Here is a 17,500-nt window from a genome sequence, read left to right on the forward strand (position 1 = left end):
ACAGTATCTACTTATTCACACATGCAAATACCTTGAGGTATTTCAACCTTCCTATTTCTTTGGTAATTGTTTTGCTTTTTGATTCAGACGTATGCGAATCATCTGCCCTTCGACTGCAGAGCTCCAACGGATTCATGGACCTTCTTCGGCTTTGACCCCAGAGACCATTCAGGTGTATACTGTTAATAGTTTTAATCATCTTTATATGGAGATTAAACATATATGTGGATCAATACGTTCTAAAGCTATTTGCTTTGTATCAGCCATTTTCAGTTGTCTTTAAATTGTTGATATTCTTGATGTGACAAAATGCCAGATTAACCATTTTTGTGCTGTTTTTACATTATGGGATTTAAATGTAAGCAAGGGGTTACCCCGTCCATCTATTCTGTGGTAACTGACTACTGTATATGATTGAAATCAATTCTCAAAATAGCTTGAGATGGAATACCATTTTTGCCATATACAGTAATCAATTTCTATTATCAGTTTTTCAGTTATTTGTTCTTCAGGAAATTAATGTTATCATCTTGATGAAAAGAACAAAAAATTGATTTTTCTGTAGAACAATGAACAATATTTGATTCTACTAATAATGCAACACGAGGATATAAACCTTTAAATACTTTTTCTAGCAAAGTTACGGCACAAAATAACTTATCAAAACTGGCAATTGATAGCAAATAAATGCTAAAAATGTCACTCAGACTTACCTAGTTGAAGCTTACATATTTTCCTATTGGATTGTTTCAGTAAGGTCAAGTATAATTATATTTTGAACCACTGGGAATTCATCAATTTGGGTCAGCATTAATTCCTTTATGACCTGGAAATAATTTATCATGATTTAGTTCAGTACATATTAACAATCTATAAAATATTATGTTGTTAAGATAACTCTTGAAATTAATCAGGATAAGATTGTCTGCATTAAGAATAATGCTTTCTTAATGAATAGCTGATTGCTATTACCTAAATGACCTGGAATTAACAGTAATTAGAGGCTCCTGTTAGTAACTGTATTGCTAGTTTTGGCCATATCAAAAATGACGAAATTCCCTTTTTGACGGAACTTGTTACTGTTCTTAAAATATTTTATTTTTCCTTGTTTCCTTTCTTCACTGGGCTATTTTCCCTGTTGGAACCCCTGGTCTTATAGCATTCTGCTTTTCCAACTAGGGTTGTAGCTTAGCAAGTAATAATAATAATAATAATAATAATAATAATAATAATAATAATAATAATTTTAGGCTACAACTGCAACAGAGTTTCCGTCAAAATAGGATCTTTGGATTAGAGTCCTTTTAAGATTCCAATCACGAGAGCTTTTAGGTTCCAATCGCAAGAGAGTTTCCGTCAAAATAGGATCTTTGGATTAGTCCTTTTAGGCTCCAACTGCAACAGAGTTTCCATCAAAATAGGATCTTTGGATTAGTCCTTTTAGGGTTCCAATTGCAACAGTTTCCATCAAAATAGGATCTTTGGATTAGTCCTTTTAGGCTCCAACTGCAACGGAGTTTCCGTCAAAATAAGATCTTTGGATTAGTCCTTTTAGGGTTCCAATTGCAACAGAGTTTCCATCAAAAAAGGATCTTTGGATTGGCCCTTTTAGGTTCCAATTGCAAGAAACTTTCCATCAAAATAGGATCTTTGCATTGGCCCTTTTAGGTTCCAATTGCAAGAAACTTTCCATCAAAATAGGATCTTTAGACTGGCCTCTTTAGGTTCAAATCGCGAGAAAGTTTTCATCAAAATAGGATCTTTGGATTGGCCCTTTTAGGTTCCAATTGCAAGAAAGTTTCTGTCAAAATAGGATTTTTGGATTGGCCCTTTTAGGTTCCAAGTGCGAGAAAGTTTCTGACAAAATAGGATCTTTAGATTGGCCCTTTTAGACTTCAACTGCCACTGAGTTTCCGTCAAAATAGGATATTTGGATTGGCCCTTTAAGGTTCCTATCACGAGAAAGTTTCCGTCAAAATAGGATCTTTGGATTAATCCTTTTAGGTTCCAATCGCGAGAAAGTCTCCGTCAAAATAGGATCTAAGGATTTGCCCTTTTAGGTTCTAATCGCGAGAAAGTTTCCGTCAAAAATAGTATCTTTGGATTAGTCTTTTTAGGTTCCAATCGTGAAGGAGTCTCCAACAAAATAGGATCTTTGGATTAGTCCTTTTAGGTTCCAATCGTGATGGAGTTTCCATCAAAATAGGATCTTTGGATTAGTCCTTTTAGGTTCCAATCGCGAGGGAGTTTCCGACAAAATAGGATCTTTGGATTAGAGTTCTTTTAGGTTCCAATCGTGAGGGAGTTTCCGACGAAATAGGATCTCTGGATTAGAGTCATTTTAGGTTCTAATCGTGAGGAAGTTTGCGTCAAAATAGGATCTTGGGATCAGAGTCCCTTCTTGCTCCAATCGCAATGGAGTTTTCGTCAAATTTTGACTCTAGGATTCTTTAAGGCTCCAATCGCAATGGAGTTTTCGTCAAATTTTGACTCTAGGATTCTTTAAGGCTCCAACCTGGAGAGGTTTCTCGTATATTAAGATTTAGAGAGTCCTTTTTGGCTCCTACCGTAAGGGAGTTCCCGTCAAATGAGGATCTAGGCACGTAAGTCCCTTTCGGCTCCTATCATAAGGGACTTCCCGTCAAATGAGGATCTAGGCATGCAAGTCCCTATCCGCTCAATCCGCAAAGGAGGCGTCTGCTTCAAATAAGGATTTAGGGATTGAAATAAAAGAAACAAGTCATTATTTAGATTTTGTATTGTTTGTACTTGCACGTGGTAAATCCGGCAGACAATTACTTGTTTGGCAACCAGCCTCCTCCTCTCACTCTGGGGCCCCACCACACACTTGCCCATATCCTTGCCCATACCATGCCCCGAATGGGGGGGAAAAACACACATCATCATAGTCGACACCATTCTCCTCATCACTGCTCTAACTCTGGCATCAAATATTCACTTGGTTGGAAATACGCTACGTGAATCTATCGAGTCGCAAGTGGGTCTAGGAATACCGTCGGTCTCACTTCAAAAAAAAAAAAAAGGTTGAAAAATGGCAATAACAGCACACAAGGACGGTGTAACAGCATATGGCTCTCTAATTGTGAAACAGCAATAGCGTGGTCATATGATCTTAAGATTATCATAAAAAAAAAAAAAAACATTAAAAATCTTCCAGGAATTCAAGATCGTTCCAGGCAAGATGTGATGGATCCCAAGGGTGAAGCAGAGGACAGTTTTATTATTTTTTTTCCATAGCCCTAGTACTTTAAGTCTATCATTATGGACTCCTTATTACTCAAAAAAAAATTATAGGCATTAGGGAGTTTTCAAATGGCTGAGAATGCGGACCCTTTTCGTTAAGAGATGTCTCTAACTGAGACTCCTCTCTGTTGGTTTGGTGTTTGGATTCAACAATCTGGCTTACACACTACCTGAAGGATACTTTTGGGTGTCAGAATATTCAACATGTCGTGTGTCCTTAAAGAAACAATTGTGATTTCAATGTTTTTCTGATTTCTCACTTTAAATTAATTTCTTCGTCAGGCTTCTCCGTAGGATAATTTTCTTAAAATAATTAGCTCGAGTGAGTCTGCGGTAGGTGTTGGGACAAACAAATAATATCTCTATATCAAAGGTCCAAATGGTTCATTCTCGTTTACGTCCATTTCACTTCTTAGAAACATTATGCATTTGATTTCTACAGGGAAAAAAAAAATAAGTCGATGCTAAAAATCTACTTTGCGAACGTCATCACAGCCCCAGGCCTTTCGGTATTATGCTGAGATTAGTAAGTTTCTTCGATCGATAATTTTTTATCTTATTTACCACTATGATCACTATCATCATCTTTAACTAATGAGGTCCACAGAGGTAACGATCCAAATATTTTAACCTGAGATCTAAGCACAAGCGACAGCTTGAAAAAAGGGTGATGATGGTGGTCCCTTCTGATTTTTCTGACATCCTACCTGGACTCATCCATATATCTATATTTCCACGACCCTAAAAATCTTTATATATATATGACACTGATCATTGGGCATGTAATGACAATAGACTCTTTAAGTTTTTTTATGTATATTACAAAAAATGATAAAGTATAATTACATTAATATCTTGGAAGTGCTCTTAGTTACATCTTTGGCACGAGACGGCGTTTTTTCCTCTAACGGTTCAGGCCATACAGTATGTAAGAGGGGGGGCAGGCAGGCATTGCTTTCTTCAATTCAATTTATTTGTTTTTTTTATATGTTTATCCTATTTTAGACACAGTACTCTCACACACTACACTGCCCTTCCGTTCGCCTTCAATTGACAACAGCAAGTGAATGAATGGAATGTCCAGAGGTCGAGAAAAGGAGGAGGAAATAGTCCTGTCCTTTTTCCCCTCTTTATCACTTCATTTAGATGACTGTCGGCGAGTAAAAAGAAAAAAAAATAAACAGCGAACAATGTAGTCTATGTTAGCCTATGCCAAAAGTCACAAGAAGAGGAATAAAAATAGAATTTTATCAGGATTCTTCATACATAGATCCGGAAACACGAAGAGGAGAGGAGGGAAGGAATTGAGGGTTGGTTAGGAGGGAAGGAAAGGGGAGGGTAGGCCTGAGCCAAGGGGTGATTGGTGGCGGAGGGGCAAAATATACATCGCGACCTCTCAGACGTGTCAAAGAATACACATTCATATACAAGGTGAGGACCCTAGCGTCTACGAGGTACAAAGAGCTGAGAGACGTCGATCAAAAAATGCGGAAGATTGCAGTGTGAAAGAGGCCCTTTTAATAAAAATTTCTTACTTTACTTTCATTTTGCAAAGTACAACATTAACATTTTTTTAACATCCACCATTCTTCTCTCCAAAACAACACGTAGCAGCAGTAGCAGCAATCCAGTTAGTGACTCCATGGCCCTGACAGATTTGGGGGGGACTAAACCGCCACGAGTTCGAGACTGTGTGCGGCCTACAAGACGAGTGCAGGCAACCGCACTCAACCTTATGAACTAGAATACAAAAAACAGCATTGTAAATTACCTTTGTGCATAGGCTACCAGTATAGGCTACCAGTCTCAATTTGACAGTCATATTTAGCAACTATAGGAGGGTCCTTCTCGTCCTCTGACTAGATCAGATGGCAGGGATTGGACTGGGGATCCGAGTGATCCCCAGGCACACTCGCAGTAAGTATTTCCATAGGGGCTTCTGCCAGTGGCAAAAAAAAAGAAAAAAAAAAAATGGCCTATCGTCTTTTGTCCTCTACAATGCATTCTTAGGACATAATTTCGATGAATCTTCTCCTCTCTTCCTTAGGGTGATAGTAACAGCCCCTCCCCCTATTTTCTAAAATAGGTTTTGATTGATTAATTCAGCTTTTTTTCCACTGTATAATGTACTGACGAACAAGCTGCCTTTGACGTCCTGTCAATCTTGTGGGTAGAAAAAATATATATAAAGTCGGCAACGACTAGATTGCGTAGGGTGCGACAACACAGAGGAGAGTCGGATCAGCCAGCGTCCCGTTAATGCTAACAAATACAATCGTTTTAAACCATTCAAATATAAATTCACAGCGACAAGAAATATCTTGAACTTGGACACGCCAAGTATTTTGGGTTAATTGTTGTGCCACCCAAAAGAGGAAAACAAAGATGAACCTGCAGTGTCGGGTTCAATACACTTCTTGTGCTTCAAAGACTGTAGTCCAAGTGATTCATTTCAGTTAGCATTGAGAGAGTCTAACTTTGACCAGGACCTCCCTGTATCCTCCCTCCTAGCAGCTGCGGCAATGTCAAACAAACATACCTCACTATATAGACTTTTTTGGCGTGATAACAGGGAATGGCATCGATTCTAAAATTAGCAAAACTAATGCTATTCTGGCAAACTGGCAGACACAACAAACTGCAAATGGAAAGGTACGTGGCTTACTCACAGCAGGCAGGTAGAAAAATCGAAATCGAAAGAAAAAATAAACTTTGGCAGGTGAAACATGAACTTTGTATCATGGAGGCTTTGTGTGAGCAAGGTACGGAGTCGTTTCCTTGGTTAGTCTATCGCTAAATGGGCAGTGACTTCAAAATTGGAATTGAAATACATACGTGTAAAAGACTGGCATGATGGAAACTTTCATTTCTCACAATACGTACAAGACAATAGAAATTTATCTAGGAGTAGGGTCTTACCAATACACTTTATCTGAAATTTGATGTTCACCATCGTAAATTTTGAGATTGTACTTCTAATTCCTTGTTAGATATTTACTGGCTCTAAAACTGTTAAAATATTCATGTTAAGATTGCCAATTTTATATTGACGGTGTAATTTGTACAGAAATGGGATTTTACAGAAGTACTTTACACCATCATTAGTTAATGGCAAGTTCTCATCCCTTTTTAACTGTCAACAAGAACAAATGATATTATTCGTGTTGTGTCTGTCAAATTGTGACAACTTTTTATCCTGTGTAAAAGTGTTCTCACACAGGAATCATTTGTTACATGTTAATATCTGGTACTATCCACAATCATCCAACTAAAATGATAAACATGAGTTAGAGCCCCATCTCATAATTTGATGTTGTAAAAGTACTTTTCAATTTGTGGCATCTAAAAAAAAGTACTTTGCATAAGTACCTACATATACTGTACGTGTATCCATACTCCGATTTACGCAAATATACTTTCTACGTAACATGGATTTCATAAGGACAATGTAACAATTAAAGATCTAAAATTTATGTACAATGTTGGTACATCATCTCTTAGAAAATCCATTTGCCGAGGTGTGTGCTCACAATGGGAAACTGTCGCAGGACTTGTATTTCTGCCTCACTCGCTTCGCGTTAAATCGAACGAGGTCATCAAAATAGGTCACGTGAACTGTCGCAGGACTTGTATTTTTGCCTCCCTCGCTTTGCGTCAAATTGAACGAGGTCATCAAAATAGGTCACGTGAACCGACCCAGTTCATGTAAATCGAATAGGTCATGTAGAATGAAATCAGTTTGGTGAACCAATCTGAATCATGCAAATCAAACTTGTCATGTAAACCAAAATAGGTCATATCAATCATATTAGGTCATGGCAATCAAACAAGGTCACAAAAATTAATCAAGGTCATACAAATTGAACTAAGTAATGTCAATCGAACCAGACCACGAAATTAAACCAGGTCATATATATTGAACTAGATCATGTCAACCAAACCTGTTCACATAAATCAAACCAGGTCACGAAAATTAAACCAGGTCATATAAATCGAACTAGGTATGTCAATCAAACCTGTTCACATAAATCCAACCAGGTCACATAAATAGAATTTGGTCACATAAAGTGTACCAAATTACATGAATAGAACTAGATCAAGTGAATCAAATCAGGTCACACACATCAATCTCCATCGAGTAAATCGAATATTTCCTGCAAATCAAATTGGGTCAAGTAAATCGAACTAGGTCACGTACGGGCGATGTTCCTGCTAGACCTCTGCAAGACTCTGTCAACAAAAGGGGGAAGAGATAAGGAAAACTAGTGGAAAACTAGTCTTTATCAAGACAATATAAGAGGAAAGCTTCTCCAATACCTTGCCCCACAGTCACCTCTGAGTTGAAGCTAGTTTTTACTCAATACATCTCAAATAATTTAATATTTCAGTAACTTCTCTTGAACTATTGCCAGTGTGTGTGCGTGCATTACAATAGTATTTCCAGTTAAATCCTCATTACTAAATACAATTTACGTGAAACTGGCTGGTACTTCATTTAACAAAATATTTACAAGTATTCACTTGAGAGTTCCACAGGATCTACAATGATATTCAGGCCAACACATGAAATGTTTTTTTTTTTACAATATACTTTGTTAGTTAGCTTGAATATCTTTCTGTATCCTTACTGCATCCATACTTTTAATGGGACCAAATAACATGAATAACGTAACCTTGAGAACATAATAAGTCTGGAAAAAAGAGGAAAATACAGTGACGTCAAAATTTCCCGACCAGGGAGCCATGTAACCAGATAGCTTGATTAAGTTTCCTCATGGTTATAAAGTGTTAAGTGTTAAGTAAGTTCTAGCCAATGACATATTCACTGTGTTCAACTACTTATAACAGTGCTAGGACAAGGGGAATTCAAGTGGCATTCATTTTAACCAGGCTCTGTATTCAGAGGCAATGAATTCAATCTTATACACACAGCTTGAATTCCCCTTGGATTTATTTTTAGAAGCCTTAGGCAATTGCTTGTTGTGTTTATATAAAAATTCTATTTTGAAAATCATGTGCAATGCTTAACTTGAAAGTGCATTCGTTGTATATAATTCTGTAAAAAAAGAAATAATTATGTCAACCTTCCATCCGAAAAATGTTACAATTTACTGATCTAAAGAAGGATTGCTTTCTCTTAAAAGTCCTTAAGTCAGTAACAATAGAAAACAACAGTGTCTCATTTTTCTCCTCTTTTTCAATAACACCTAATCTTAATAGTCCACAAAGAACAGAAAGGCTCTCTTCATACATTTCCTCAGAAGCTCAGTCATACACCAAGAAATCAGGACTAAGGGGGAACAAATTGATCCTGTAACTCCAATTCCAGTATTTACTTTATCATATATTTTCAAATCTTAAAGTCCTGTTCTTTCCTGGCGATGACGTCACTTTGAATACGGGAGAGCTGTATAGCTTTTTTATTATAACAATTCAATAGACTCTCTCTGGCACGTATAATAACAACTAGTCAAAGGCCTCGGCAACGACACGGTGCCTCGGCAGTACTCGTAAAACAGAACAAACCTACCGGAAACAATTTAGACAATATTATTCTTCTAAATCACATTGGGGGGGCTTTAGCTCACAATTAGAATCAAGAGTGTGGAACTGATGACTTGTGAAGATGTTCTTCTTAATCAAAGTCAATTCAGATATAGATAAAAAAGCCTTATTAATCGAATATTGCTTGCTAATGACAATGATCTACATCTAGGATTTGCATAAGTGAAATGGGGGAAAAGGGGCGTATTGATCATGATAATAAACCAGATGGTATAAATGGCTTAAAAAAAATGATTCACATCTTTTTCTTTTCTCATGACAATGCTGAGCATGACAGATAGTTTTTCTTTCATGTTAGATTTAACAGTATTTGAGATACATTAACATAAATTTATCATTAATTTAGTTGGGAAGAGACAGGAATCAAATGGGAGTTTTCAGGAGACCTTTGGGGTCTTTACAACAGAATCTATCAATCAAAGCATTACAATGGGTCATCACGTCCTCCTTTCCTTCACAACTGACCTCGACACTTGAACAACAGCCGCTCTGTAGCTCTCTTACGCACACGGAGTGAAAATGCTGGCCATTCCTTCAAGGCCGCGCTGCAAAACAGACGGTTTCGTGATGCGTCTCGCACGACGAGTGGATAATATAAATTGGTGTTACAGTGCAAATGTGGCAACTTATTAATTTTTGTAGATTTCAAACAATAGGGAAAACAAATGGCCTTGGGGATATAAATATAAATTCTTAGACTCTTCTTTCAACATCAAAGAAACTCTAGGACAAAAATTTAAATATTTAAGAAACCACAACTGATATGAAGCTTATTCACAAGTGAGTTAGTGTCACAGACCATTTCAGCTCTTAGTGTTTAAAATCCTCATGTCTATTACAAAAAAACAGCACCAGAAAAACATTGGAGAAAAAGAAGGAAAGTAAAAAAGTGAAATTTGAAATTCAGTCCCAGCTTACAGATAATGCCAAAGAAAAAAAATCCATTTCATATCTGCTTAGTTGGACCTCACACTAGTTTAACAGTAGTCCAACCCTTTTAGAAAGCAAAAGAGAGAGAGAGAGAGAGAGAGAGAGAGAGAGAGAGAGAGAGAGAGAGAGAGAGCTTTGTCTTGAGATCCATATATAAAGCACAACTTTCGCATCTCTTTGATCCATTGGACTGTAAAAGGTTGTACTCAGTGTGTGCGCGTTTTAAGTCACGTGACAATGAACCGAAGAGCCTTCAATGATGAAGAGGCTCAAAAAGAAGTCAGTCGGTCGGAACCTGTACGTGTATCACAATGTCTAGAAAGGAGGCTTGTATAAATAATTACGTTACGTAGGCGCTTTATACTAAAAGTATACAAAATAACCTTAGCTATCCCTGGCGTCTGTCTTGATTTATCATATATCGAAAGGAAATTCTATGGCGGGACTTGAGGAGACTAAAATAAAAGCATATTTCTTTCATGCTCCCGTTCATTTACCCATTCATTCGCTGATTGTAAGTTAACACTATGAAATTCACCACTCAGGACTGACTTGGAATAGCAGCCAATGGGGATGCTTGGTTGCTATTTCAAGCGGTGCAGCGAGTGGACAAGATCTTTCAAGCAAATTGGTCATCTGTTGTCCCCTTTTTTATCTCTCTCTCTCTTTCTCATCCTTTCTAACTCCTGAAATCTCGCCAGTCGTAAAAGTACCTTCTATAGACTAGACAACAGTGTCCCTTATACTTGGCATGGACATGAATAAATGAAGTTGTCAGGCAAACAGGTGAGAAACCTCAGAGATTTGCAAAATTAATTTTTTCATATCACAATGAAAGCCAAGTTGCCTTACACCACATATATCCGAAATGAAGACCATAATATAACCCACTTTTATAACTTCCCCAAGACGCCGGTGGAGAATGAACTCGGGGGGAGAACAAAGTCGCACAGGGGCTCACTCGTATCTTTAGCCATAACATTGTGCCAGATAATATTTGATTTCATAACTTAACGGTTTGTCTGTCAAGGAAGTTCACACTGATCCATAAGTACTTCATGTGATTCGTAGATGCTTTCTTAGCTAAATGCCAATAAATAACAACAACATGATGGCAGACAGTTGGCCCTATTACAATTCAACAATATATAAAGCATATGAACAAACGCGCGTGTCTCTCTCTCAATCTTTTTTCAATGTTTAAACAGAAACTTTCGCACACACAAAAACCACAGTTCTTGGCTTTCTTCTGCGAAGATGGTCTCACGACACCTTGATGCACCTTATAACCAAAAACGTTTTTTATTTTTTATCTCTAACCAGAACATTTGTTATTGCTCAGATCGTACACTGCACAAATAACAATGAATAAAGAAGAAATCTCTTCATAACAACAATTAGAACGTAAGCAAGACACGAGAAACGTTTGATTTAGTTTATATTTTATGAGGACAATCAAGATGAGAAGTAAGGGAATTGATAGAACAGGAAATGAAAGAACTAAAGATATAAATGTTTTGCAATGATGCCAATCTTTTTTCCTCCATAAGGGCCCGGCCAGACCAAGCGCGGCTAGCGGGGAGGTTAGCGGCAAGAGGTTCCAGCTGATAATTGAAACCTTAGGTATCTTATGTAGGTGGCCAGATAGGAGTCGCGAGGCTTCCCGCGACTCCTATCTGGCCACCTACATAAGATACCTAAGGTTTCAATTATCAGCTGGAACCTCTTGCCGCTAACCTCCCCGCTAGCCGCGCTTGGTCTGGCCGAGCCTTAAGTGATGGTCCAACTTACATTCCAATTTGCATAAAACACATCAAGTAGGCTTATGACCAATGTAGAATATTTTGTGTGGGTAATATATGACATTAATATTATGGATTCTAAAGCAAATATCAGCCTATATGCACATGCATGTGTATACCTGTATCACATACATAATCTATATACCACATGCTATGCAATCCAACACAGGCCAATATCTAAAAGAACATACAAGAACACAGAATTGAAATATATATTTTTGAAATGCAAAAATTTTGATATAATGAAACCTAACGTTGATCACAGTATTTCTGGAACGAGGAAAGATGACAGCGCTTTCGACTCGGGAATAAAAAGATGGAGAAAAAGGTCTGTGGGAAACAAATAATAAATAATAATAAAGGATTTGACAACTGTGTCTGACTCTGTTCAAATTATCCATTAATTACGTTCCACGAACAATTTGGCGTTAATCTTTTCTTACACATTAGCTTAACAATATTCTTTAAAACATTTCATCAAATCAATAGAGGAAGAGAACCATTTTTTAAAAAGAAACGTGTTTCATTTTGTTTTCATTTCTTCCAGCGAAATTAGACCTCAGAGCAGATTACAAGTTCATGTTCTTACTTCTATGAAACCCTTGGATATATACAATAGAACTTTTATATATATATTTTTGGTAGCTAACTAGAATAATTTAGGGAAACGGCTGAAATCGAAAATTTTGTTAATGCGCGACTGTACACAAATCTTCTTCTGGGTATTTCCTAAGCAAAGCACCTTAATTGGGTTAGAGGGCATGAGCTGATCAGGCGACAAAAGGACAAGGAGGTTTGAAGATTGGATTGGATTAGAGAGGCTGCGAGTAGGTTCAACCAATGGAAATGGTCCCTTTTACTATTTATAGATAGTAAATGATGCTAATATTCACCTAGAAATTTACACTGAACGAATTTTTTTTTGAGTGCTTCGATGCCTCAAAACACACAAAAAAAGAACTATTACATATAGCTAAGAAACCCTTTTTTTTTTTTTCATTTTGGTCTTCACACTCTAAGTAAGAACTCGCCTCTCTCTGGGCGAGAATGAAATTAGGAATAATTTCTCATGGTCAACCCTAGTACAACAACATTGCTTCATAGCATATTCCACAAATAGAAAATTAATCTCTAGAATTCAGACTAATGAAAATATTAAGTTTACGCTTCTCAACTTCGACAGCTTTTTATTCTTAAATGAAACACGGCAACGATCTATTAAGTTTTCTCTCAGTCAAAATTGGCTTTGAGAGTTTGTGCATGCATTGATCTATTGCCATTTCCTTTTCGAAATCCAATGAAGTTAATAGCCAATGAGTTGATGATGACTGTCCAATAGACATCCACAGACATTTCACAATGCAGATTCTGTATTGACGAAAAACCTGTGGTCTGAAAAAACCTTTTTCATTCGTAAGTTCCTATGAAATGGAGAACTAAGCTGTCCCTTAAACGCTACGTAATCTAGTTTGTTTACATAAAATATCCTTAAATCTTCTACAATATCTGGGTTACCTTTTCTTACAACAATTCTATCCAAAGGGATTTGATGAGGTACCGCCATCCTTCCAAAAAAGATTTCTGGCATTTGTGAACCAAAAAGCAAATGGAAAAAGAAATGTATTTGGTGAGAAAATGACCTGAACAGAACATCAGTTTGGGCATGCCAAGGCAAGTATCTTTAACATCTTTTAACATCTTTCTCAACGGCTTACAACCCTCAAATTCACTCCTCTTCAAGGGACCCTGCACCGCTGTCGAAATGATGAGAGTGAAATGTGAAATCAGGAATTAAGGCAATAGACGAGTTCCCGAGCCAGTGGACATGCATAGGCCGCGTTCCATCCCACAATCAGCATTTCTGGAAACCCACAACAAAGCTATGTGGGACACAGTGAGAACATTTTAACCATTTTTTTCTAAGATTTGACTACTGGCGGGAGTCTTGGAGACAACGACCCGCTTTTGCGACCGATCGCAGAACAAGGCGACGATCGGCTCTTGCGATCAATAGCGGAACTAGTTTATCCAGAGATTTGAATGAATTTCCACAACAAGCTATGTGGGACACGGCGAGAACATTTTAACAATTTTTGTTTTAAGACTTGACTACTGGCGGGAGTCTTGGAGGCGACGACCCGCTCTTGCGACCGATCGCGGAACGAGGCGTCGATCGGCTCTTGCGACCAATCGCGGAACTAGTTTATCCAGAGATTTGAATGATTCAAAGTACTTGTACGTGAGTATTTGTATGAACCTTTTTCCTTATTGAAATGCATTTCAATACTGTTACTATACATTCTGAGTATACATTGAATGTGACAGGATTGGAGTCTATGAAAATAATTAGATATAAAATTGGTCAAAGATACTAAAGGTTATTTATATATATTTATGCTTCAACCAAGCATAGGCTGTACAGTAGGTTCTACATACAAGATCAAAGATAGTGTGGAAACGAGAGAGTTGGCTCTTTTGTGAATATAACTATTGGCGAATAAACTGGTCAAATGGTATTGTTTTTTTTAATGGAAATATGATTAAATATTTCCCTATGTAATGAAAAGTTCAAAAGCTTTTAAGAAAAATTAAAAAAAAATATATTTTAAAAAAAATTGGGGGGGAAGAGGACAAATTCAAAGACTGAAACAAACAGAAAACAAACCAACATACACACAAACACATATATATATATATATATATATATATAATTATATATATATATATATATATATATATATATATATATATATATATACACACACACACACATATATATATATATATATATATATATATATATATATATATATATATATATATATTACACATACATATCATTATTACTAAAAGGAACTTGTAACAATATATAGTGTATAAAATCCCAGCCACAATTAACTATGCTGTACTAAATAAACACATTAGAAATATTAAAACATTATTCGAGAAAGGAATGACTTAGAAGTAAATTTTTTATCCCATAAAAATTAATCCTTAATAACCATCCAGTGCTGATCTTTAAGATGAACTGTTTAACCACAGGTCAGGAAAATCAGAAATTTACTTTGCTGTGTCATTGTGGAAAATCAGAAATTTACTTTGCTGTGTATTAATGTAGAAAATCAGGAATTTACTTTGTAGTGTGTCAATGTAGAAAATCAGAAATTTACTCCGCTGTGTCAATGTAGAAAATCAGAAATTTACTCCGCTGTGTCAATGTAGAAAATCAGAAATTTACTCCACTGTGTCAATGTAGAAAATCAGAAATTTACTTTGTAGTGTGTCAATGTAGAAAATCAGAAATTTACTCTGCTGTGTCAATATAGAAAATCAGAAATTTACTCTGCTGTGTGTCAATGTAGAAAATCAGGAATTTACTCTGCTGTGTGTCAATGTAGAAAATCAGGAATTTACTCTGTTGTGTGTCAATGTAAAAAATCAGAAATTTACTTTGCAGTGTGTCAATGTAGAAAATCAGAAATTTACTTTGCAGTGTGTCAATGTAGAAAATCAGAAATTTACTTTGCAGTGTGTCAAAGTAGAAAATCAGGAATTTACTCTGCTGTTTGTCAATGTAAAAAATCAGAAATTTACTCTGCTGTGTGTCAATGTAGAAAATCAGAAATTTACTTTGCTGTGTGTCAATGTAGAAAATCAGAAATTTACTCTGCTGTGTGTCAATGTAGAAAATCAGAAATTTACTCTGCTGTGTGTCAATGTAGAAAATCAGAAATTTACTTTGCTGTGTGTCAATGTAAAAAAACAGATATTTACTCTGCTGTGTCAATGTAGAAAATCAGAAATTTACTCTGCTGTGTCAATGTAGAAGATCAGAAATTTACTCTGCCGTGTGTCAATGTAGAAAATCAGAAATTTACTCTGCTGTGTGTCAATATAGAAAGACCAGAAATCTACTCTGCCATGTGTCTATGTAGGTATAATTTATAGAAATGTCCCTATGTCTAATCAGGAATTTACTTTTTTTTTGGGGGGGGGGTGGAAGATTTACACAAAACAATACAAAAACAAAAAAAACAACACCGTTTGTCCAGTTGGTTGCGAATCTTTTTTTCTCATGTGCTGAAAAATATCTTTTCTCTCTGCAAATGAAAGAGGAGAGTAAGTTATTCCATATCTTTGGTCTTCGATATCTCACAGAACTCCAAACTCAAGAGATTGAAAAGTTTAAACCCAATTACCGTCTGATTATTTACCTACGGCTAAAACCGGATATATTTACATATATATGCAAACATGTACATAAACATTATATACGTACATACACATGTATGGAAACATACCCATGCATATGTATAAAAATAGTAATATTTAGGGAATATGCCAAGTTGAGGGGATTTTCTCATACGCAAAAGAAAAAAAAAATATCTGCACAGCTCCTAGGACATTTGCAAATCACATTCTCCTTTTATACAGAGGTAAAATGTTTAGGCCTTATAAATAAGCCTCTTTAATTTGTTTTCAAAGCTGTCTACAACTCCTGGAAACAATTAAAAAACAATCAATGAAAAGTATACAACTCAGGATATAATATCAATTAACTTGTATTTAAATAATCAATGCTTACTCCCTGTATTGTGCATTAGCTGAGATTATTAATGGCTGCAAGTTTCTGTGAAATTCTTTTTAAAATATAATTTGCCAATAAATATCACATAAATGAAGATGAATTATAATATGTTGTATTGTTAAAACAAGAAAGTCGAATATTTGATTTAGTAATTTTTCTTTTCAGTAGGGACGAAACTGACGCGGGGGATTTTAATGCGCGAGATTTTGACGCGCTCTCTAGAGTTACTTAGTCAACAGGAACTTTCTCGTCAGTCACTCTCATTCAAAAATTAAGGAATTCCTCTATCTCAGCACGACAGTACATGCGGAATCCTTTCGCCAATGAAAACAACCTGGTTTCTTCTTAATCGGCTCGGCTAACAGAGACGAAAATATATGAATGTATGTATATAAGTATGCTCTCTCTCTATATATAACATATAATCAGTCAAGCAGACAGGGAGAAGAGGGGGAGGGGGGAATCATATATAAGATCTGCCTTCTCGAGAAATTATCTCTATAATGGCTTCATAGACTAATGAGATATAAGTGACAGATCTCTAGGTCATAGGCTCTCTACTCTTGCATAATAAATAAACACTGAACATACATACATAAACAGTCGTGTCCATCTAACTTATGATAATAGCAAATATAATTCATGTTTATCTTTGTTATTGCTACTTCATTATTACATTATTCATAAAAATGTGTGGAGTGTTACTTAAAGATACAACTGCACGTAAACCATATATTATAAAAATATGCTGTATAATCTTTCACTTAAGTATATGTCACTTTTATACTTTAATTTATCATAAATTTTAACGACTGAAAAGTGTTCATACAAATAACTAAAAGTTTCGTTAAGATTTTTATTTTTGCTTTTCACAGTTAACCAGAGAAACATTATGACACATTGGATAATCCATTAACCTTTTGCAAAGAAATCATCCTTCCTCTCGTCTACTCCCATTTTACTCATCGGTACATTTCGGAACTGATCTGAAATGCTGATAGCGAAGGAAAGATCACCTTAATGCTAATATGAGAAAAAAGAGTCACGAAAGTGGAAAAAAAACTACTGTGGTTGAAAATCTATTTAGCTCGTGGGGGTTCAAGTTGAATAATACCGTGATCTGAATATGGATAAAAACCGTGAAAGCAACGAATGGACAATCCTTCGTGGAACTAACGTAACGGCATCCCTGCGTGTGGACCAAAGCGCAAATCTGCCAAAAAAGAAATCGTAATATATACTAACAAGACACAACCACCATGACCAGCATGGAGTCACGTCACGTAAGATGATAATCCAGCTAATATCCCCCTCTTATTTAAGCTTAATATTTCTTAATCTCTTGATACCT

General features: G+C 36.1%; 1 protein-coding gene across 4 annotated transcripts in view; it reads right to left on the reverse strand.

Annotated features, from left to right (window-relative positions):
• The window catches only part of LOC137623145 (nucleolar and coiled-body phosphoprotein 1-like), a 524,118-nt gene that overhangs the window by 394,674 nt on the left and 111,944 nt on the right, over positions 1-17,500 (reverse strand). The window lies entirely within an intron of this gene.

Source organism: Palaemon carinicauda, chromosome 30, assembly GCF_036898095.1.
Source record: "Palaemon carinicauda isolate YSFRI2023 chromosome 30, ASM3689809v2, whole genome shotgun sequence".
Classification (NCBI taxonomy): Eukaryota; Metazoa; Arthropoda; class Malacostraca; order Decapoda; family Palaemonidae; genus Palaemon; species Palaemon carinicauda.